Source organism: Arvicola amphibius, chromosome 13 (genome assembly GCF_903992535.2).
Source record: "Arvicola amphibius chromosome 13, mArvAmp1.2, whole genome shotgun sequence".
NCBI lineage: Eukaryota > Metazoa > Chordata > Mammalia > Rodentia > Cricetidae > Arvicola > Arvicola amphibius.
This window is the reverse complement of record NC_052059.1, coordinates 37,596,426-37,621,330: the sequence shown is the minus strand read 5'-3', so window position 1 is coordinate 37,621,330 and position 24,905 is coordinate 37,596,426. Positions and strand designations below refer to the sequence as shown.

The window sequence follows — 24,905 nt, the reverse complement described above, 5'->3', positions numbered from 1 at the left end:
CTTTAGATTTATTATTTGTTTCTATGCTCTCATAGTATTGCTATATTTAATCTCCAATTGTTGCAGTGTGGCCCCTGGGAGACCTCAGAGCCGGGCTCCTGTGACTTCTGATAACTCAACCCCAGTTTTTATTGTTTATATTTTTAACACTCCCATGCCTCTATTCACTGTAGGTTCCCACAAACTAATCCATAATTAATGTCACCAATCCATAATTAATGTTAAACTAACCCACAGAGTAGGCAAATCAATAATCCCATAAATATTTATTGAGTGTTAAAAGACTATGTTCGATGCAATGGAGAACAATGAAGTTTAGGATATAATTTCTGCTATCAAAGGTCCTGTTAGGCCTTTCTCAAAGATAAAATATACTAGGGGAAGATAATAACACATACATGGTAGAAAAAGTGTAAATTATAGAGGCTGGAGTTGTCGGTGAAGGAAAGGCAAGGTGTGACTTAGCACCTGACGAAAGGGGCCCAGGAAAGTGGGTGTCTGGTCAAATGAATTGGCAATGAGAAGGCAGGGGGGAGATTGTTGCTACTGCAGGTAGGAGGCTGTATTAGAATGAAAACCATCTTCGATGCAATAGACAAATTTATCTTTTAGTAAGATAAAATTAACTAAAATTGATAAAAGAAGTAGAAAATGAGAATAAGTCTGTATTTCTAAAATAGGTTGAATTAGTAAGGGAGATTATTTCTACAGAGAGGATTCCAGGACAGATGCACTGTGCAGAAGCTAAGGAAATTATTCTAGTGTTTATGAAATAATTATACTAATTTCAAGCTAATTCAGATATAAGCAGAGACAGTACTTTTAGGACATTTTTAAAGAGTAAAATATGTATTCAGAGTATAGAACTAGGGAATATAAACTGCAATAAGAAACTTCTAGGATGTGAAGAATTAACATAGACATATGCTAATTGAATATAATATCCTTTTAGATCGCCATAACACAGCCCTGTTTGTGATCTAACAAAATCTCACGTTGATGTGCCTCGTGATTATAGACACAGAGCTGTTTCAGCCCCGAGATGTAGCTCCAGTCACAACAGGGACATAGAAAGGATAATACATCGTGATTATTTCAAGTATATCAGCATATATACTTTAAAATTTGGATATTAAATATCAAATGCTAAATATTAATTTTATCACTGTGATGAAGTATACAAATTATCTGACTATCATAAGTAGACTCAAAGACAGCACTCTTAAATTTTAGTACATAATTATGTAGAAGCTGAAACATAAAGTACAAGAGACCTTCCTTAGTTTGACCAGAGGAAGGCAGTGAAAAACAAGCAACCACAATGACATACTTTCTTCCAAAATCAATGAAAGGCACAGGCCCTCCTCTGACTGTTTGCAAGTGACGCTTAGTGGAGGTCTGACCCTATGCAAGAAGGCAAGTAAAAGGAAGAGGAAGCATGCAAGCAAGAAGCGGGAGCTGTAAAACTGCCCACGTGTATCAGGTGGAAAATGTTCGTAAATTCACATATGACATCTCAAGAAGTCCAAAAAATTCCGCTTGAGGTAAGAAAATTTTAATGAACTTAGAAAGGTCTCAGGAGTCAAAAACAGCATAAAACATCAATTTTATCTCTGCACACTCAAAAATTATTAAGTAAAACTACAAATAATAGCATTTATTTTTGTAGTAAAACTATACCCTTGGTAATAGGTTTTAAAAGTGCAAAACACTGAAAATCATTTTGTAAATGTGTGAAAGGTTTAAGAAGGCAAATAAATATTAATCATATTGTACAGTGAAGACTTTTAACAAGTTGATTTTTCAAAAAATGATTTAAGTATTCAATACAATCTTTAGCATTTTATGTAAAAATTAATAAATTTGGTCCTGAAATTTATATGGAAATACAAAGACTTGGAAATTATAAGCCACTTTAAAAAACATATATATATATATATATATATATATATGTATGTGTGTGTGTATGTATATATAAAATACCAGGGTGCTATCACTCTGAAGAAGGGGTTTTGAATGAGTTGGTAGAAGGAATAGATTATCAGGACATAGACAAATGTGTACCGTCAACTGATTTGTAACAAAGACAACAAATGCCATTTCCTGGCTTAAGTCAGACTCACAGGAAACAGTTAGTTACTGTTTTTCATTGATTATATTGAAACAAAGGAAATAATACCCACCCCACTCCATACAAAAAAAAAAAGTTTATAATAAACCTTTACATCAAAGTAGAAACTCTAAACCTTAAAAAATAAACGGAATACCTTAGAATGACAGTAATTATTCATTATAATACAGTTTATGAGAAAAAAAGTCTATAACCTAAATTTAACAAACATGCAAATGTCCTCAGTGAAAGCGTTGTTCATGGTCCAGACACAGAGTGGAAACTTAATGTGCTGTATATAAACGAGAAGAAGAAATCAAACATACATTGTATAAATCATCTTTACATCTCAATTAAAAGGAAACAAGGTAGATTTGGTGGTACAAGCCTGGATTACTTACTAGCTGCTTGTTACTCCCGAGGCAGGAGCATCATGAGTTCAGAATCTACCTGAGCTGCAGGGAAAATTTATGTTCTGCCTGGCTAACTTCATGAGACCTTGTCTCAAAATTAAAAAAAGAAAATGACTAAGGGTGTATGTTAGTGAGAGAGGCCTCGGGTTCAACTCCTAACAGCAAAAAAAAAAAAAAAAAAAAAATGATTTTTAAGAATACAAGGAAAACCTTTTCGTCAATGTGCAAGTTGCTTAAACACACCCTTCATCAAAGAAGATGTAAGAGAGTTCCATAAACATTTGAAAATGTAATAATGTTATCAAGACAATGGGGAACTGTAAACTGAAGTAGGAGTTCTCTCTCTTCAGAGTTGCTAAAACTACCAGATAACAAATGTTAACCATCATGTCCTAATACTTTTTCTATGCTAGTAAGGATATAAAATATTATAGCATCTTTTAGAAATTTTCTAATTCTTTATGAACTTAAACACGAACCTTCACCATGGCTGAGCATTCTCAGACCTAGTCATATACTTTAAAAAAAAAAAATGAAAACATACACAGTCCTTTTCTTAGTTACTGTTCTGTTGCTGTGAAGAGACACCGTGACCAAGACAGCTAATAAAGGGAAGCCCTTACTTGGGTGCTGGCTTACAGTTTCAGAGGGTGAGTGTGATCTCATCGGGTCTGAAAGCACGGTGGCAGGCAGGCAGGCATGGAGGAGGCACCAAGAGGCATATACTGATTCACAGGCAGCAGGCAGAGAAAGAGACAGGGGGCAGGAGGAGATGGAGATAGAGTGGAGAGAGAGAGACTTGGCCTTGCATGGCTCTTTACAAACTCCAAAACCCCCTCTCTGTGGCACACCTCCTCCAACATGGCCACACCTAATCCTTCCCAAACAGTTCCATTAACTGGTGACTAAGCACTCACATTTATGAGCCTCTGGGACCATTTTCATTCAAACTACCATAGCCTTATATAAAAATATAAAGTCTGACATTGGAGAGATGAACTGGCAGTTAAGAATCCTGACTGCTCTTCCATGACCCCTGGTTCAGTTCCCAGTGCTGATATGCACACACTGTCTAGACTCCAGTCCCAGTGGGTCTGACACCCTCTTTTGACCTCCTCAGGCACTGCATACCTGTGGTGCACAGGCATGCATACAGGAAAAAATACCCACATAAAACCAAAGGAAAACTATAACTTCTTGAGTAAGAATGTTCATAGTAACCTTTTTTTTATCATAACAACCAATTACTGGACCAACCTAAGTGCTAGTTATTAAAAGATAGAAACGGAGATGAGGACATGAAAGAAATTATGGTAAGGTCATACAGTGGACTACTGTGCATGTGTAGTCTAGAAGGGACCACCAGAAGTAATGGAGATGCTTTTGATCATGGCTGCCCGAATGTTACTTGGGATCATCCACTTGACAAGACTTATGAACTATGTGCTTAGGGTAGTATGTTTGACTGTGTATCATTTACAGACCAGTTAAAATGCTGATCCGGCTTTGAGTTTCTTAACTCATTGGAGAAGTATTTACCAAACCTGGGTTTTTCAGTTCTCCTAAGCAATCAGCATTGCCTCCCACACAGCCATTCTTACTTCCTTTGCTTGGGAATGCAGACACACCCACAATCTGCTCTTTACGTCACATGTTGTCTGCATTCTTAACCATCTCCCCATTCCTCCACTCAAAATGCTGCTATGCTCTTGGACTATCTCTTTGTTTTTATTGTTCATTTCCTCTAGCTGCTGAAATTTATTCTCCCTGTTTTCTGTCCCTCGCCGCCCCCTGTATATTCCTACTGCTGATTCTTGATTCGCTCAAGAGTCTTTCCCTGATTATTCACAATATTGATGTAACATTTGTCTTCACGCCCCATTCACAATCTGGCTGATGGGAAAGTACTTCTAATTTATCCCAGGCTACTCTACAAATTCTCAACATTGTTATGCTAGAATTTATATTAATCATGTTCTCCAATTACAAAAATAGTTCCCACTCCAGTCTCCAGCATGTTTTCCTGTTATTCGTACTTCTTTGCTATTCAGATGTAACGTTTGCACCATCTGACAATTTTGACACCTGTCTGTATCCTTCTTGAAGAGATTTGAAATTGTATATGAAGTTAATCTGGAAAATTGTCCTTTTTATGGTTATGTGAGATGAAGCTAATTTCACATAACCATATCACTTCCTTGGGTTTTTAAATTTGACTAAGCAGGTATGTACTTAGCACCTAGTCCATGCCTGGGACTGCACTGAGATTTGTGGATGTATTTGTAACCATCATGCATGTATTCTCAATTTTAAAAGAGCTTGAAGCCTACTACATTCGAAAGTTAACAAGTAGATATAGTTCAGCATGTTAAACTCTGTGAGTCTCTCTCTCTCTCTCTCTCTCTCTCTCTCTCTCTCTCTCTCTGGGTGTGTGTGTGTGTGTGTGTGTGTGTTTTAGTGTACTTGTGGTGTTGTATTCAATATAGTAAATTTTGACTACTGTGAGTTGCTTTAGGATATCATTTTTGGTTAGAATAAGGTTATATAGATAGCTGGTAAAAATGTTAGTTTAATGTCCTAATAGGCACTGAATCTCTCCCTCTTCTAGGAAAAAAAAAAAAAAACCTAGTTTGTTTGACATTTAGCTACAATGATTGGATTGGTGCTGGTGTCTGTAAGGATGGTTCTAGAAAAGCATAGTGCTCGAGTCAGCAGGCTGAGGCGAGAAGGTCTTTCCCTGTGTGTGTAGACAGCATCCTGGAACCTGGACAGAACAAGAGTGCATGGCAAGAGCCAATTCCTGTTCTCTTCCTTGGACCTAGGATACCATTTTCTTTCTGCATGTTGATCTTGGAGCCCCATGTGCTATAAGAACCATACCGTGACCCCACAGTCTCTAACCACTGATCTGATGTTGCAAGTTATGCCATCCCTGGTTGGTTCTAAGAACTGCAACTTGAACTGAGCCACACTAGGGCTTCCTCAATCATAAAACCTCTGTCACGGTCTAATCTGCTCCCCTGCTAATCTCCTTCTCAACTCTGAGTGTGTCTGTAGAGAAAGACGGAGATTCTGTCAGTCTGTCTCACTGGAGGACCTGGTCTCAAACAGTAAGGCCCCTCCAGAAAAACAGAGAAAATAGCATCGGAGTGTGTGTGTGTGTGTGTGTGTGTGTGTGTGTGTGCGCGCGCGCGCGCGCATGCATGTGCACACACACACACACCCCGAGTTCACACATATGCACATACATACAAGTAACGACAAGGATTTATTGTGAAGCTTTAGCACATGTGATCTGGGAGACTGGCAGGCTAGCAAGCTGGAACTCCAGGGAAGACTTAGTACTGTAGATTGAATTAGCAGGCAAACGACGCCGTCTTCATGGGCTCTCCAGATGCTTTCTCTGTAGGGATGTTCATGTTACAGAATACAGGGTCCTTATTCATTATCTACTGACTACAACATTATTTTCATCTAAAAATACTTTCACAGTTTCTAGGGAGACGTTGGGCCACATACCTGAGCGCAGATGTCACAGAAATTTGGCTATGCCTTGGCTCGGCCTCCTAGCTCCGTTTTCGTGCAAAGCTTTAGTCAAGGCCGTAATCTTCTCTACTGAGGAAGCTGACTGCTGGCCTAGAAAATTCCCTCAGTTCCTTTCCAAAGGGACTCTCCAGAAGGTCATTCACAAATGGCAGCAATGTTAGCAGAGCTAGAACATTGTCACTGCTCCTTTTCTTATATCCAGTTCTGAGGTAACCAAGAGGCCCGATAGTGGTGACACACGAGGATAGATCCGTGCAAACAGTCAATGCTAGTTCCAGACTTGCTGCGGGACCCACTTTAGGCTTCCAGACAGACAGAAAAGGGGAGTCTTTTCCTAGTACAAACAGTCTACACTCATGCTTGGTTTGGGGCAAGGACACAGAGCTAGAAGGAACTGGAATTATATGACTCAGGGAAAAGTCATCAGATTTTAATGGTCTGGAGCAGCAGTTCCTAACTTGGGAGTCACGACTCCTTTGGGGGGGTCACATATCAGATATTCTGCATATCAGACATTTATAGTATGATTCATAACAGTACAAAAACTACAATTATGAAGTAGCAATGACCTAATTTTATGGTTGGATGTCACCACAACATGAGGAGCTGTTTTTCAAGGGTGGTCCTGGGAGGAAGGCTGAGACCCCCGCCCCCCCCCGATCTGGAGTGAGTTAGCTGTCTTGATTGGAAACTCTGAAGTAATGACAAGGGAATGACGAAGTAAAGAACAGGCTTCTTGTTCTTTCGTTTATGGTCAATTTTGGATTGGCGTCGGCATTAAACATTTAATTAAATATTTAACATGAGAAAGGCAAGAGAAAAGATAATCAAAGCTTGCTTATAAATCAGAAATCCGAAGCCCCACCGCTAGGTTTGGAACCTTAAGTAGTGCCTCCAGCCCGTCTGTAAAGTAAGACTGTGGGAGGAATCACCAGGCTTTCAAAAGTCATTGCTGCTGTCTGTAATGGAGCAACACACCACAAATGCAGAGGTCCACAGGAACCAGGCAATGACCTCACTGAGAAAGAGAACAGGGAGTGGTGGGGAGTGTGGCAGCTGGGGAATACAGCCTCTGTTTGCCCTCCTATCTCAGCCCTTACCAGCCTTTGACATGCAGGAATCTGTCCCGTTGTTACCGGATCTTGCTTTTCCACTTTTAAAAGTGTCCACTAACCCATGTGCTCTTAGCGCAGGTTACTTCTGACAGCATCTTCCATGGCTGTGTGCTCTAGACACCTCAAGAATCACCAGTAGGTCCCTCCTAGGTGCAGTATTTTACCCCTTCAAAGAGGACTGTACATGTCCTGGCAGGGACCATCCATTAAGGACGACTACGGCCAGGTAGGTCAAGTTCTCCTGGAGGAAGAAGAGAAGCATGGGGAGTTCGTCCTATCCAGGCCAGCTAACTCCAGGGTTGGGGCCTCACTGTCCTGGAACTAGTAAACTGTTTCCGTGAGATCCAGAGCTTCGGCTCTGAGTACTCTCTCCTAAGTTTAGAGATGATAGAGGAGCACACATTTCCAGCAAGGAACTTAGGCCTGATCCTTGAGAAAATAGGATGCCCACATGGGTTCTTCATAATAGAATGTACATAACTAGGATAATATTAAAAGTTATGCATTCATTTTTATTTGTATATGTATCACCGCATACATGAGAAGATAACAAATTGTTTGACTTGGGTGAAGATGGCCACAAAGACGGAAACTTGCCATAGTCCGTGGTGAGACATCAAGAGTGATGTCATAGCTTAGAATGGAAGGAAAGAATGTGAGAAGTAGCCATGGCTCCATCCGTTTCGTAGGTGCTGTCTTCTTCCATCTGAGATCCTGTGACAAAGTGCCAGGCTGGGATTTGCACAGTACAGGCATTTCTTTGCTCCCAAGAGGATGCTGTGTCTTCCACATGGAGACTGCAGAAAATCGAGCTTCCTGCTTGCAGAGTGAGGCATCTTCTAGAAGGGCCCCAAACCCATTACTAAGGATGGAGGAAGGGGGCCCTCAAGGCTCAGTCACATCCTAAAGTCATTACCTCTTAATGACGTCACATTGGCAAGGGACACAGTTAGAACACAGCTCTGTCCTTGGCAAATATCTCAGGTGTAGGGGGCAGGGAGAGCAAGAGAACTGAAACCTTTTTTTTTCTGCTCGGCACAGTTTTGTGTGAGTCTGGTAGGGACCAGGCAGTGTGGCTTGAGAGTGGGTATATTCAGTGGGATTGTGGTTTGAATCTAGAATGATGAGATTCTTTCTAGGGTTCTTTTGTACGGGAAGTCCAGAACAGAGAAGGACTAGGAATATCCATTACTGTGACAAGATAAACACTTTTTCAACGAATGTAAATTCATCTTTAAAGGAATGATAGGAAACCAAATAGCATCTTAGTTTCCCTTGCTTTTGGTGAATCACAGCCACAATCACCCAGCTCTGTGCTTGTTGCAATAGAGCACATTGTATTCTACTTCCCAGAGTAGAGGGGTATGTGCTTTCTCTCTTCAGTGACAACCACGTTTTCTTGAACAATACTTACTAAAGGTCACATTGAAGATCTGAGTCACAAGCCTTATGATTTAAATCTGAGCCTAAGTTTAAAAATGGCGTGTCTAGAGCTTGCCAGTTTCCATTAAGAACCACAGTGTCAGTTTGAATTACTGCCGAATTAAGCAGGACCCTGCAGGATATTGTATCCCTTGGCAGAAGGCGTGCACGTTCTCCTTGGCTCCATTCTCTGCCTCCGTGGTAGCAAAGAAAATGATGTCAGACTTCATGGACCTGCTTTCTTGTAAAGTCCCTAATTTTCCAGTAACATCTGACATATAGAACTTTATCATGTCTGGTACATAGCACTCATCATAAATGCTGCTTTCCTTACTGAACCTTTTTGGCTCCTCTTATCCCTAACAGAGGGAACCTCAAGCCCTCTGTGGACACCAGACATCATTATCTTGTCCAACAACAGTGCCCCGGCTTCAGTAAGTTCTCCCCTCGCCATTTATGTGACGATCTTGCTTAGTGCTCAAAATGACCTTCCAGGAAGGGCTGTGCAGGAGAAACAATGTGGCAGAGTTTGAGCTCCATGGCCACTATCACACAGCTAGTCCGTGATGAACAGGAACTCTCCAGAAAGTCGAATTCCACATCTCATTCTCATTAGTACCAACTTCTTACCAGTTGTGTTCCTCTAGGAGACAGTAAGTTTTCAGGGGCAGAGGAAGGACGGTCTTACTGTTTCCATTTTTCTTGAAATTTTTAACATCTTAATTGACTCATACATCTCTGGCGTATAGCCGCTAAGTGAGTACGGTTGGGATTTTTGGTAAGCAGATATGCACATTATTTTGGATTTGAGTGCTCGCTTGTGTCAGAATGGCAATAAAGAAAGAAAAAGGTGGTAAGCCACTGTGGTCTGTTCACTGTGCTTTCCCGTAAATTAGATTCTCTGTTCCTTCCCTCCCATTCTCTCTCAAGCGCCTCTTCTTCCTAGAGTCACTCTGGGTCTCTCTAGTCTCTTTTCCTCCCCATGTACTCGCCACCAACTTTCCAACCATTTCCTGCTGTCTGTTCATATGTGACTTACGTTTCAATGCCAAATATAAAATTAATTTTAAGTTACGCGTGACGATCTAGCTCCTAGATCATTTTCTTCCCTTTCTGCAGTACTTACCAAGTCCCGTGCAACTGAGGTTCCGAGACAGACAGAAGCCCACGGCATTGAAGACTTGCACACTGGGAAAGGTTCTGAGGTATTCAGTTGCTGGGCGCTGCCCTGAGACAGCTTCGGTGGCTATGAGGACAGCTGGCAGAAGGCAGACTGCGAGGCTGTGTTGCTTCCAGAAGCATGCTGTTAACTGGCTGAAAATGAAAATAAACATCTAGAAAGATCCCTGTTACCCTTTACTGGGCTCCATCAGTCATTCAGGTGGCCAGAGCCACATGCCCAGTTCACTCGGGGCATCCTCGGAGGACGGAGACTCAATTCCCAACATGTCAAACGAAGGGAGCTGTGAGTGGTGTAGAGGGGCCCACGGACGTGAGAAGTATGTCTCGCCATCAGTGGCACAGCAGAGCGCGCGCACACACACATACCGCACTGTCACGCCAGGGAGCTGCCTGGTTTCCAAGGAACTCTCTTTGTTTGCTTAGGAAAGAGAGTTGGAGGGAAAAGCTGCCTTACTTAAGCCTGCTTCTCACAGGGCCAAACAGAATAAGACAATATTTGATGTAAACCTAAAGCAAATTAGGAAGCACAATTTCATAATTAATTTAGTAGTATTTGAACTTGGTATCTCTGGAGGTTACGTGTTTCTCATCAGTTGTGTTTATGAAACAGATTTCTCAATCTCCTAGGCTACACCATGATATGAGAGGAAGAACCAGCCAGAAACCCTGTGGGTTTTAGTAGGAACAGAACTTCACTTCACCCTGAGCTCAGCAGGATGCGAGTCAGTTTTTTCACCCCTGCAGTGCAGGGTGGCCTCCCCAGCCCCGCCCTCCATATGAAGGCCCCGCCCAGACCGATGTCTGTAGATTTCTGGGAAGCAGCAATGCTGTTCTGGTGCTCAGAGCCAGCTCAAGGCTCTGCGGTCTGAGCTCAATGAGGTGCTGAAAGGTCCATGTCTCACCTCGCCATTTATGAGTCAAATGATCTGGATACAAAATTAATAGAAATTAATAACATTAAAAACATTAATTAGGGTTTCTATTACTGTAAAGAGACGCCATGACCATGGCAACTCTCATAAGGAAACATTTAACTGGGGCTGGTTTACAGTTTCAGAACTTGAGTCCATTATCATCAGGGTGCGACTTGATGGGGTATAAAAAGACATGGTGCTAGAGAAGGAGCTGAGAGTCTTACAGCTCGACTCGGGCAGCAGAAAGTGGTCCGAGACACTGGGCGTGGATTGAGCACATATGAGACCGCAAAGCCCCCACAGTGATACACCTCCTCCAACAAGGCCACGCCCACTCCAGCGAAGCCACGCCTACTAATGTCATTCCGTGTGAGTCTATGGGGGCCAATGACATCCAAGCCACCACATGTACTTTCGAGCATGGAGACCTGGTGGGACTGGCAGTTGGTACCGGTGCTGCAAACATTCCCTAACAGTGCACTTTTTTTTTGCTTCTAGAAGCATCTGGCATGTCAGAGCCATACTGTCTTCTGTGGGACCTCCTTTGAACAGCTTCCATAAAACACTTTTATGAAAACGTTGTTTCAGACAAGGCCTGGAAAGACTGATATCCATCATCTTCTCTGCAGGCCGTTGTAAGGTTTGTGTTATTTATTTCCATTTTTTATTTTCAGTGATATTGTTAATTTTAAGGAATTTTTCTTTTAAAAAAATGCCTTGGTAATCCTTTTCAGTAAGAACTCTGCAAGTAGATAACACAGAAGCTGTAAGGCTTTGACTTAAGTACTAGATAGACGTAAATAAAGGAAATAGGCTGTGGTGTGTCTCATTTCCATCATTGCATGTCCTGTGTGGTGCTTCGAAGATAGTAGGGATAGCGCAGGTTCCACATTGGCCATAAATGTCTAGGTTTACAAACCCTAAACTAAATAGATTCCATTAGTCTATATTAGGTGTGACCATATATCAGATTTTGCTAGATAATTTTAATCAGCCAGAACTTATGGATAAAATGCACTTTGAAATATCAAACATCGAAACTGCATTTGTCGGTATCACCTAGTGCTATCACCAGGGTGCTTTTAAATGGAGACTCTCGGTGGACCAAGTCTCCTTATTTTGTCTATGGAAAGGTGCTCACCTTATGTTTCTTGAATGATAAAGAAGGCTTGTGTAAGTGTGTGGGTGTGTGTGTCTGTGTGTGTGTGTTAGCATTTTGCAAAGCAGTTCTTTTGCTCACTCAAGACTTTTATTTTGAAGACAGTCTGACAAAGACTGGATTTGGTTCCTGCATCTTTCATAGCTGGAACAGGCAGCAGAATATATAGGGTAAGGCCTGGAACATGGTGGGGACAGAAACTAAATAAAGAACAAGCAAGAAGGCACGCCCTACTGCCCAACCTGACACATCTTTCCCCCAAAGGCATTTATTTCATTTGGTATGACTTTTATTCTGTCCAATGTGACAAATGTTTTCTCCCTAATAGACCTTTACTGTGTTTTAATTTCTTTTATTCCGCTGAGAAATCAGAGCAAATGGTATGCAATCCTGGGCTAACTTCCGGTCTTTCATGTCACCCTTCATGTGGGGTGTCTTGATTAGCTCGCCTTGTAGGGCACGGCTGTGGCTATTTATTAGGAATCGGGGCTGATGGGAACTTGTGCCCCATCTCCCCTCTACCTCCAGTCTGTGTTGTGGTAGCTTGCTGGACCCTGATGAATGTATCCATAGAAACAGACACACTGGGAGGACTTGAGATCACCTGAGTGTACCTCCCTCATCCGCAAGCAGGATTCTGCTTCACCTGTCCGGTTTTAAGTTTTATACCCAGAACTTGGTTTCCTTTTATGAAACTGATACTTAAAGAAAAATCATAGAAAATTTGAAATATACCCCTTAACAAAATTTTAAGTGCATGGCTAACTTCTTATATATTATGAATGTGTTCTTTGAGAATGGAGTAATTTGTCTTCTTAACCTAAATTCTGTACTTAGTGAAGAGCAACACCTGCATACACCTGGCTCCAGCCCCTACCCTACTTCAATCTTCCATGAGTGTGACCACTTCGAGTCCTGCTATGAACTGAACCATGATTGCTTGTCCTTCTGGAACAAATTTGTTTCGCTTTGCAAATTTCTTCCTTTGTAATAGTCTTTTCTGGGCATTGCTACACTGTAAAAAAATATTATTGTGTTTGTTGGGCATGCACGTGGTGGGGTGTGAATACCAGAAGAGGAACATGGGAGTCAGAAGGCAGCTTTGTGGAGCTGGTTCTCTCCTTTCATCTTTATTTGGGTGCAACGACTCAAATTTAACCCATACAGCTTTACTGGCTAAGCCTTTCAACAGCTCACCTTTTTTAAAAAAAATTATCTGTTGGTAGTTTGTGAATCTACGTGCTGATTATCATGAGTAATGTTTAATAAGCCATTAAAATGTCTCTTCAAAGATCTTTTCTTTGGATATATACTCAGAAGAAGAAGTGTAAGATCGTATGATAATCCCATTTTTACTTTTTGGAAAAAATTGCTGTGCTGTTTTCCCAAGTGATGGTTAACATTTGAACACATGCCAACATTGTTCAAGCAGTGTGGTATCTCCATGTCTTAGCACGCTCCCTTCTTCTTGATAGGTGTGAGATGACAGATTTCTGTAGCTGTGACCCGATTCCCTGATGCTTATCACAAGTTGAACACTACATATCTGCTCAAGGGATATCTGTTCTAGCTCTTTCTCACCATTGTTTAGTTTTTTAGCTAAATAATATTTTCTTTTGGCTCTAGAGTGACAAGGCCTCACATAGGTTTTATATATGAACTTCTGGATGGATGTACGGGGAGAACATACATATTGTTCCATCCTTTGCTTCATCTCCTAAACAGAGACTTTTTACTTGGTAAGATTCCGTGTGTCCTTTTTGCCTCTGTCATCATTCTACTGCTGGTGTGGAAATAATAATCATGGTCAATGTCGTGGGGCTATTTGTGCATGTCTTCTACTTGTATCTTTTTTGGGAAGTGGCCTTAGGTTTAAGTCTTCAGGCAGTTGAGGATCGCTTTTAGTATATAGTTATAAGATCAATGAACATCTCATTCTTTTCCATTTTTCCTAATACATGGTGGGTGCTCTTACCCTGTAGTCACCTGAACTCAAACCATCAGAGGCCACTTCACTGGGCGCACATAGGTCCATGTGCGACTCTCTACTCTGTTCTCTTGATGCGCTTGTCTGCTCTATATTGCATCATCTATTTTCATGTGAAGAAGCATATTACAGGGCTAGACATGCAGTTCTGGTTTCTCAAAGTGATTTGGTTATTATTGTTCTTTAGAGTTCCATATGAATTTCAGGATTATAATTCCTATTTCTGTAGCAACTTCGATTGGGGTTTTGAAGAGATTGCATTGATTTTGTGAATCACTTTGGTTAGTATAGACATTAGAGCAAAATCAAAGCTGTTCATCTATAAACATGAAGTCCTCCATTTGTTTATGTGTCCCCTTGGGTTTTTCAGCAGTATTTGGTAGTTTTCAGTATTCAAATATTTTGCAAGTCTGGTTAAACTTGTTCCTGAGTGTTTTCTAATTTTCTATTTTTATTGATTTATTTTGTTTACAGTTTCATGCTGTATATGGTATATCCTGATTATCTCTGCTGCTACCCTCTCAAACTGCCTTTATCTTTACCAGCCTCTCTCCCAAGTTCCAAACTTTTTAAAAAAGATTTATTTATTTATTATGTATACAGTGTTCTGCCTGAATGTGTCTTTGCAGGCCAGAAGATGGCATCAGATATCATTACAGATGGTTGTATTCAATTCCCAGTAACCATGTGGTTGCTGGGAATTGAACTCAGGACCTCTGGAAGGGCAGTCAGTGTTCTTAACCTCTGAGCCATCTCTTCAGCCCCCAGTTCCTAACTTTTGGTTATGTTTTGTGAATCATTTCTTTAAAATGGGGCAGTCTGTGTGATCACTGAAATAGAATTGTTCGTTGGATCCTGCCCCTGAGTCCCTCATCCATTAATACCTGACTGGAGGCATGCTCATTCTTGTGCGGACCCAGGGTAGGCATCCAGAGATGCTATGAGTTTATGATTGCATGGCTGTATCTTGACCATAAGGTGACACTTTGCAACCCTGCTGATCATCTGACGCTTAGATTCTTTTCACTCCATTTTCTAAAATGTTCCCCGGGACTCAGAGGATATTGGCCAAGTGTCTAGTGTAGGGCTGAGCTGTTGTATAATCTCGGGATCTTGAGCAGGGCAGCCATCAGTTTATGCATTCTCTCCCATTCCCTGGAGAGGCAATGCTTCTCTGATTACGGCTGAGAGCAGCAATTGTCTATAGGCATAAACATGCATCTTTAGCAGGCAGCTTGACATTGTGTCAATTTAGCTAAACCACCTGTTCCCAAGGATTTTATGTCTTATGGTAAATGAGATTGTTCTTGTAATTTCCTTTTTTGACTGTTAGTTGTTATTATGTAGAAATAAACTATTTTGGTGTTCATTTTCTATCCTGAAACTGTTTACTTTATTAGTTCCGATGCTTTTATATGAGAGCCTAAGAATTCCTTATAAGATGATGTCATTACCAAACAGGTGATTTTATTTCTTCCTTTCCCATAACGATGCTTTCAATTTCTTTTACTAGACTTTAATGCTGTGTTGGTAAAAAATGTACCAAAATTGGCATCTTTCCCTTGTTACTAATTATAAAGGGAAACTTTTAGGTTTTCATAATTGAGTATGATGTCTGATTGGGCTTTTTATTCATGACTTGTAACGTCAGAGTAATTTCTTTCTATGCCTAAATTGCTGAACTGTTTTGTTTTAATCACGGAAGAGCATTAAATTTTGACAAGTATTTCCCTATGTCTGCTGAGATGCTCCTCTGATTTTTCTACCTTTTTTATTGTAAGATAGTGCGTTTTTTGGAATGGCTTTTTGGGTATTGAGCCATCCTTGCAACCCAGGGATAAATTCCCCTTGTCTTGGTCTATAATCTTGATTCTATTCTGTTGGATTTTGGGTAAGGATTTTTTTCATCTCTGCTCATCAGAGATCATAGGGTATTTTCACCTGGCTTTGTTAACAGCCTTGGCCTTATGTAAGAGGTTTTGTAGCAACACTACTCTTCCATTTCTTAAAGAGTTTGAAAAAGATTGTTGATTTTTCTTAAGTATTTAGCAGTTTTCCAGTAAAGCTGCTTCTAAAGCCTTTCTTTGTTGGAAGGCATCTGGTAATTGTTAGCATAGTTAACTTAGGAGGCAGTTACAGGTTTGCGCAGGCTTTCCTGTTCCTACAGAGGAACCACTGGTAGGTTGTAGTTTAGTTGTCGTTTAGGTTATAATCTGCCCCTCTCAGACTACCCAGCTGCTTGGTATCTGGTTGTTCATGTTAGCTCAACAATGTTTTTCACTGTTGATGTCGCATGGACTCTCCAATGCCCCTCCTTTGCTTCTGGTTTTATTTATTTGAATTTTTCTCAAGAAAAGTTGTGTATTTCCCAGCCTCATGTGATGCTCAAGGGTTTCTTCTTCTAGATAAAAAGTTCCTCCATACCACTATACCTGCAATTTTCAAATCACCCTTTTCCCTTTCTTTTGGAGAAGAAAGTCCATTTTATGTTGTTTCAATAAAGTACTTTTCTGAAAAAAAATTGTATAATTCAAATTTTGGCCATCTTCATTTCTTCATTGTTTCTGTTTTGGAGTCTCACAAGTTCCAGCATTTCATTTAACTTTAAGAGCACAAAGAAATGGAAGGATCATTAAATGTTACCTACTGGTGTTTCTCAATCACAAAATTAGGTGGGGTCATTCTTTGTGGCATAAGATTGAATTATACATTTTAGAATTTTTCAAACCTCTTGATTTCCCAAACCAGAAGCCAACAGCTCCTGATAATTTCAGCTGTTGAGATGGAGTCAAATCTCCCCTCCCAGTGCTGAGGATATCCGTCAGTGCCCGCACGCCTCGCTGGACGCTGATGATGTAGTTGGTGAACTGGGCACAGGGTGCAGCTAGGCCCTTTTCTGTTTTATCATACTTCCTAAATCCCTGGTTTTTCCAGCCATCTAAGCCACATCTGCTGACTCTATGTAGGCTCTGTTGTAGTGCTGGTGCTTGCAGTTTGGTATTTAAAGGAGATCATGTTTGTTTGATTCAAAAACATGATTAAGAGGAAGGTTATATTAGAATGTAGTTCTGTAAAATAACAGGGAAAGGCCATCTCTGGGGATGCAGAGAAGCAGTTGGGCCTGGACCTCAGGAGAAGTGTTTGTACAGATACCACAATGGTAGTTGGTCGGTTACTAAAATCAGAAAAGGGGGAAACAGAAAAATACCTGACATCTGAAGAAAGGGTAAAAATGAAGGATTCTTGTCTGCATGCACCTTAGTTTCAGTTCTCATCCTGGCTGCAGGCTTCCTCAGAACACTGGAGGATCAGTCTGTGGGGAGCTGGCTTGTGGAGCCTGGGTTCTGATTGACCCTCTCCAAATCACCTTGCCTGCCTGCTGACTCTACCCTCTTCCTTTTCCTCTTCTTGCTAGCTCATCTCCCATTCCTTATGCCTTCTGAGTGTGGAGAAATGGTTTGACCAGTTCTGTTCCTTCTCATTCTGCCAGAAGCTGGAGCCAAGTTTAAATTAAAATTTTTAAAAAAGGACAAAGAAACATTAACCATCATGAATTTGCCCCCCCCCCCACACACCGCCTTCAAAGCTTGGGTAAGGCTCCATCTCCTTGTGACTTACGATAATAGGTGTAGGACCTCTTCAGGGAAAAGTAAATTATTGTTCCTTTCTGTTGTTTTGGAGTTTTATGTAAAAAATGAAAAAATAAATCACAGAATTCTCTACTCCAGAGGTTACTTAATAGTCTCTAATGGAAAGAAGTCATGCTTTAAGGAAAGAGTTCTACTTAGAAGCATCTCACTTCTTACAGTGGGATTACTCTTCACATTTTCCTTAGCTTCCACAAGAAGACACAAAAAGCCTGGAGATGAGCCTAAGACTGCTAGCAGAATAAGTCTTTGCTTCCTAATAAAATGAGAAGTTCTGTGTGATAAGATTTCTCATCTGTAAAAGGCCACATTTATGAAGAAGGAAAACTAGCAACAAAGGATTTCCATTATCATGCATTAGTTATTTATGGCTCCGTGCCTTAGCTCCTGGGTGGGGGTTTCAAAAACGGTGCTTTCTTGTCCCGCTCTCTTTTGTACATAGGACACGAAGTTATATTTGACTTCACGGAGTTTCTCATTTCCTGAAATAGACTGCCAGCTCTATAAACATTGAAGAATAAATATTAGCTTTATGAGAACACATTTCTCTACTAGTTGAAAAATAGCATGTAATAAAAAATACAAGGATGTAATATTGAAAATTATAGATCAATATGGCTTCTTATTGTGGATGTATATCTACTCCTTACCCGTGGAGTCTGCGTTTTCGGGAAAATGCATGCTGTGTAGTCTCACTTGTGTCTGTGATATATATCCACCGTTCATATACAACAGTATATCTCAAGTGACTGTTGCCTCGCTAGTGAAATATTTGGCCTTATTTTCCATCATGATATTGAGTATGCTGTGGTCCATCTCTCTTAATGCTAGGAATTTTGCACAATACAAAGTCAGTAAAATGCTTGTAGATTCCTTCTCTGGCAAAACACGTCCCCTGCCCCAGAAAAAGAAGTTGCCTGAGAATTATATTAGCAAACCTACTGAAAGTTTTGAAAGAAAAGAGAGTTTTTGTGAGGGTTGTTTTAAAAAGTTGGTTGTGACCTTATACAGCTAATCAACACTTCTAGTGTGTGCCAACTGGAGTCCGAAGTCCAAACCCTAATTATATGTTTAGTGCAGCAATGGAAGCATGTCAGCCATCAACTGTGGCTCCAAACCCTTGCAGTCATACCTCAAAAGAAGGCAGAGTAGCCCCACTTGAAGAGGGTTTGCGATGAAGCATGATTTTAGAGAGAAAATGCAGCCTAAGGGTGTACCAGTAGTTCCCTTCCACCTGAAAATGGCCATTGACTTCGGACATCACTTACAGACTCCCTTCTGCATTGAGGTGCATTGTCGCGAGCTCTGAAGACCGGAAGTGATCAGCCTTGTATGCTTTAGCTCAGAAACAAGACAAATAGGCCTAATAGGAATGCCTCTTTCTAATTAACTATCTGTCTTGCTGCACTTTTCTCCAGATAATTCCACAAAGCATACAGACTCTTATCGTGAAGTAGCTTAAGCCCAAGTGAAGGCATAAAGCCCACACACCACACCACCCTTTACCGTGTTCAAAAGAAAATTGCCCTCCTTCCTATTCTTCCTTGCCCTGACGTAAGGTTTCTCACTGACATGTATGTAACTGTCATTAAAGATGTTTGTGTTTACGTGTCCCATATACGAAGGAACATGTGATACTGATTTTCAGTTTATAGAAATGGGATTCTACTGAGCACCCCTTGGCAGCTTGTTTCCCTCTGAACCCTGTTTTTGAGCACCATCTACATTATTAGCCAGTTTTCCACATAAAAGGTACCATATGTCCAACTTCACAGAGCAGTATTTATCATTCTTTTGTGGATGGTCACCCGCCTGTTCCCATCTCTTCTTGACAGTCAGTGAACAAATGGTCCTGGAACTCGCTTTGTAGACCAGGCTGGCCTTGAACTGGCAGAGAGCCCCCTGCCTCTGCCTCCCAAGTGCTAGGGTTAAAGGTGTGCGCCTCCACCCCCAGCTTTGTCTGTCTTTAGTAACCACAGAGTTTTTGTTTTATATTGCTGTTTGTACTAGATGTGCCAGTCTTCTTCTTTCCTTAATTTTTTTAATGAGCAGTTCTGAAGATGGCTTACCAGAAACGTCTCAATCCAGTCTAGTTGTATCAGAAGGTGAGCAACACCAGCAACATCAGGACGAGGACATAGGCAGATTACAAAGAGCAGCAGAGCAGTGGAGAGGACAATTTCCAGTCTCGCACTTCTGACATTCAGGCGGCATCCACAGGGGATGCTTTTGGAGGTACATTTGTGCATTTGTTCACACTCCGTTATCTCAGAGGTCAGCTCATAGAGAGTCCTTTTCCATTAGACCAAGAACATTTTTTTCTTTTTGTCCTTGGATTTCATAATAACATTAGGAAAAGATATACATGATTCATAAAAACTTCAGTACCTTGTTAAATATTTCAGACCAATCTCATCGTAAACGTTTTAGTGTCTGGTTCCTTCACAAAATGAGAGCTATTAAATTCTCAGGTGAGGATTAGAGGTGTGGCTTAGCTGCAGAAAGCACCTGCTGATTTTGCAGAAGACCAGAGTTCATTTCCACCACCCTTGTCCATAATCCATAACTCCACTCCAGGGCTTCCATCACCTTCTTCTGGCCTCCGGGACAACTATACTCAGTTATATGCACTTATTACACACAGACACACAGGCATACATAATGACTAAGGATAAAATGAAAATGGACTGGTAGCCTACACTGTCCATACATGCACTCAAAAGTCAGAAGCAGGCTGTTATCAAAGAGTTTGTGGGCAGCTTGGTCTCCATATAGAATGCCAGGCCAGTCAGGAGGACATAGTGAGACCCTGTCTAAAATTGGAAAATAAAACACCTACATCTTTAATTTTTTTTCCTTGGGTGATAAATATTGATGGACTTGGGGAATTTTTTATGAATAATTTTGCCTAGCATCTGATAAATTGTGTTTAAGTGGTCAAATAAACGAATGAATTAGTCTTTGTTGATGGGACATGATCATTTGTTTTAGAGGTATTTCTGAAATCTTATTAAACATCTTTTATCTTTTAAAGCAGTGAACTTTAATGCTTGAACCTCTGTGATTCAAAACAAGTCTAACAAGTAAATGATCTGAGTTTACTGAGGGACTCAATTTCCAGGAGATCAAAATTAAAGTGTGGGTTTCCTAGTTTATTTGAAGCTCTGAAGAAGGGTCCTCCAACATTAAAAGTTTACAACTCATATACCTTAAGATTCTAGGCTATTTCCAAGTCCTGTTTTGTTTTGCTGCTCTAAGAAAGTACATTTTGGGAATCAATTATATCTGTGTACAAGAACATGCATTGAGCCAATCTCTACCACTGAAACAAAACAAAACAAAAAGCCCAACAACTTTAAAAACTGAGGAGTAGTTTGGGTGGAGAAGATGCTTCCCTGGTAAAGTTTTTGGGCACAAGCAGGGGGATCTGTATTCTGAACCCAAAATGTAGGTAAAAATTCAGGTAAGGAAGTACATGTTTTACTCCAAGAGCTAGAGAGGCAGAGACAGGAAGGTCCTTGGAACAACCAAGTCAGACAGCATAGCCAAATTGGTGAGTTCTGGGTTCAATGAGAGTCCCCATCTCAAAGTTAGAAAAGAACCAAGGAAGACTGCAGACACTTGACCTCATGCTTGGCTTAGACATACACACACATACACATGTGCACACACACACACACACAAATGCACACACACACACTCATTTGCACAACTTTCACTTGAATGCTTATGCGCAACCCACATGTGCACACATGCACTCACATACATGCACGTATATGCAAGCACACACATAAATTTAAAGAAAGAATAGTCTTTTCTCGTTCAGTTGCTGAGGTTTAAATTGTTCCTTTTTGTGTGCTGTATATCATGACAGCGTAAATGACCTTACCACTTTCCAAATGCAGTTTTCTCTCTAAAATGAGCAAGTATCGAGCACCACCTTTGGTCACCCTTGGCAGTGCTCTGGTCATTACCGAAGTCAAGTTTAAAGAGCTCTCATTTCTACGCACACCCCCCCCCCTTAATCTTTATTTTGTTGTACTTGATGGAATTCTGCTAAGCTAAGATTTGTGCCAAGTTTAATTTTCACTAGACTTTTGTAGCTGAGCATAAGTCCTCAGAAAATAGAGTTTCTGTCAGAAATTCTGACATGCCCTCCCTACTGCTGCTCTCCCGCCTGCCTGTCACCGCACTGCCTATCCTGGTACGGATGTGTGCCTTCAGCAGGGAACTGCTTTCCAGCCGCGGCTCCTGACTTTAAGTAGGGCTTTTCTATGGTAGTATGGTATTTATAGGGTAACATAACTCATGCTGTTCTCTTCCCAATCAGTTTATCACGTCTATTGACGCTAGCATCATTGGGTTCATGTTCAAGATGCTCGTTAATGTATGTGGTGTGTACTCAACAGATTGTAAATTCTGTTTCTGATCACTTTAGGAGACCAGTCTGTTCAGCATCTGCATTGCCATTCAGCTCAAGTCACTGCCGGACCTGCAGGCTCTTCCATGCTTTCCTGTCCACTCTCTCTCAGGGGCTGCAGTAGAGTGACGGACATTCTTTCATTCCTCACTTATTGTCTGATAATTTCATACATGTATACAGTGAAATATGGTCACACCCACCCCACATTTCTCTCTTCCAACTTCTCCCAGCTCCCCCACCATGTCCCCTCACAACTTCATCATCCTCTCCTCCTCTTTTTCTTTATCCAATAACTCAGAGTCTAATTAGCGCTACACATCTTCTGAGCATGAGCAGCCTAGCAGTGGCTGCTGGGAGAGAAGGCTGATTCTCTCCCCCATCGGTAGCTGGATGGTTAGAGGGGCAGCCTTGTGAGCTCCTCCCCGATCCATGCTGGGGATCAAGTTTCAGAACTACTTTGATATGTTTTTAATTTCAGAGTCCAGGTTAATTTTTATAAGTAGCAATTACCACCAAGTAGCTTAGTGGGAGAAAGGTTGGTCACGACGTTGAAGTATGAATTTTTCAGACAAAGCTTGAGAAAATATCCATCGCAATCTGAAATGGCACAGAAGAGTAGAAAATGTAAATGTGGGTCTTTGTTCAGATAAGCAAATCAGTCATCTTTGTTCTGAATACGTTGGAACCCGACTTTGAAGTGTTTTCTGTGGAAACACCATGAAAAATTTAAAGATAATGCATCACCCCCCACAATGTTGACCAGACAAAATTAGATGAAGAGAGCTAAGCAGAAAACAGAGGTGTCAGGGACTGGGATGGCAAATCATTCATTTCAGGCGTTCTCTTAGTGCCTGCACCATAGAGGGAAATACCTAGGGTTGCTGGGTCTCAGGGTGGTTTGGTGAGAGAGAACTCACAACTGGAAAGGCTCCTGACTGGTGAGCACAGGTGTGTTTCTGGAATCAAGGATGCTCATTGTCAAGGGCAGTGGTTCTCTGGATGACTGCTGTACCCTAAGCTTGCCGCTGATGGAACCCTTCTCTGCAGTACCAAACGCCTCATCCTCCTCATGAATCTTTAATTCCCCTCCAATATTTTGACTCTAAGATGATCCACTCTGAGAGGAACTATGGAAGGTTGGACCCGGGCCAGCATGAGGAGATTATGTTCATTTATCCAACAGTGAATTTACCTAAAGTCAATTGTAAACTTCATTTGGATATAGGTCTCCTAATGAACTTCTCTTAAAAATGAAGTACTGTTTACATTGAAGGGGTGCTTTGAGACTATAGGTGTATTGCTGGTGTGACTCAGAAAGTGAGTGTTTTCATTTGCATATAACATTTTCTTTCCTCTTAGCAGCAAGACTTTAGTCTGGAAGAATAATAAGGCTTTGATGTACAAGGTACCTGACTTTCGATTGTGTCTCCATTAGAGATAGGGGTTAAAGAGTTCAGATATTTGTGCTCCCCTTGCCTGAGAGATAAGGGAGGAAAAGATAAAGGGCAAATGCCCACCAGCTTTCTCTTCCCCGTAGTCCCAGGTTTTGGCACACAGCCAGTGTTTCTACAATTTAATTTTGTCTCCTAACTGCACTGAGTTGGCTCAGTGAGTTCTAGTGGCTGGAGCTAAGAAAGGGAGCTCCCTTTTAAAGAACACAAGAAACTAATTTTTATGGAAAAAACATTTTTCCAGATTCTTTCCCAAAATATGAATGACACTTGAATAAGTACTACAAGTGAAAAATTTCCAGATGATTTTTATATGACCGTTTCCATTTATTTGGAATTTTACACACACACACACATACACACACACACACTTCACTGGACAGTGAAGTCACTGTTAGAAATTCCATCCTAGAGCTGGGGAGGGTCAGTCCAGGGGCGGAGGTGGGTGGCTGTCTGTGAGTCCTGGATGACACAGTGCAACCCTGTCTCAAACGAGAGAAAGAGAGAAATCTGTCTCTGAGGTTTAGCAGACTGTGTGATTGTGTGTCTGCTTAGAAGGCTGAGCTAAGAAAGTGAAATTTTGATTCATGGAAAGGAATTTTATGCCTTTAAAATTTTTGGAGTGAAAATCCATTAGTTAAAACTTTTCAGAGTCCTCACACGCATCTCCACTTGATAGCTTACATGACCGTAGTCCTGAGAGGAACAGGGCTTTCAAAACTCCAGCTCAATTTGCTCGTCAGAAATATTAACTTGCAAGTAAAGGCTGTGTGTTGAGAAAATCTATTTGCAAGCAAAATACCATTCATAAAAATGGCAATGTGTATAAACTCCTTACAAATACAGTTTACCTGTTTTCACTCATGCTTGTCTGAGCAAAGCGTCCCGTCCCAGCACACGCAGACGCTCTGGGGACTGTCATCCTCAATGAGAGCTCACTGCTGCTTCTGTGGGGCGAATGTCAATGCTACATTTCTATATGAAAGGGAGGTGATAAGCGCAAGCGCCATTAACCTTTTATTTTTCTACACATGTACTTTTTTTTTTTTCAAAATTGCCTCACACAGCTTCATTTTGCTGAGGTCCTGGAAGGCATGTGTAGAAGTTGGCGCATAGCAACTCACAGCAGACATTTGTATGGTTGCTGAACAAATAAATAAGATCATTAATTAAAGGTGGCCACGAAAGGTGACTTTGCCAAAAACCTCTAACTTCCATGGGCTGGATACCAGATGGGAAGGGTTCCCCTTTCATGTTCTGTCTGCAAAACCCGGTTCTATTTTTTGCTGTGGCTTTTGGCAGGCTCTATTTTCTCTGCCCTGTATGTTCCTTGCCGTGTGTGAGCATATTTTCCTGGAACAAAAATGAAGGAAATACTGTTTCCAAAAATATGCTTTATGAGTTTTTAAAACTGCAATCCTTTCTACTAGTTCATTCACATAGAGAGCCTAAGAGATGGTAGCCACGGACCAAAACAAACAAACAACACAAAACAAGAAAGGAAAAGAAACGGCCAATCTGATTTCATCTATACAA

The 24,905-nt window shown here is 41.0% G+C and overlaps 1 protein-coding gene across 3 annotated transcripts in view; it reads left to right on the top strand.

Moving 5' to 3' along the window:
* The window catches only part of Enox1 (ecto-NOX disulfide-thiol exchanger 1), a 551,532-nt gene that overhangs the window by 276,900 nt on the left and 249,727 nt on the right, over nucleotides 1–24,905 (top strand). For all 3 annotated transcript variants that reach the window (XM_038310117.1, XM_038310118.1, XM_038310116.1), the window contains one exon: nucleotides 11,201–11,342. The gene's annotated coding sequence lies outside the window, so the exon portion shown is untranslated. The remainder of the gene's footprint in view (nucleotides 1–11,200; nucleotides 11,343–24,905) is intronic.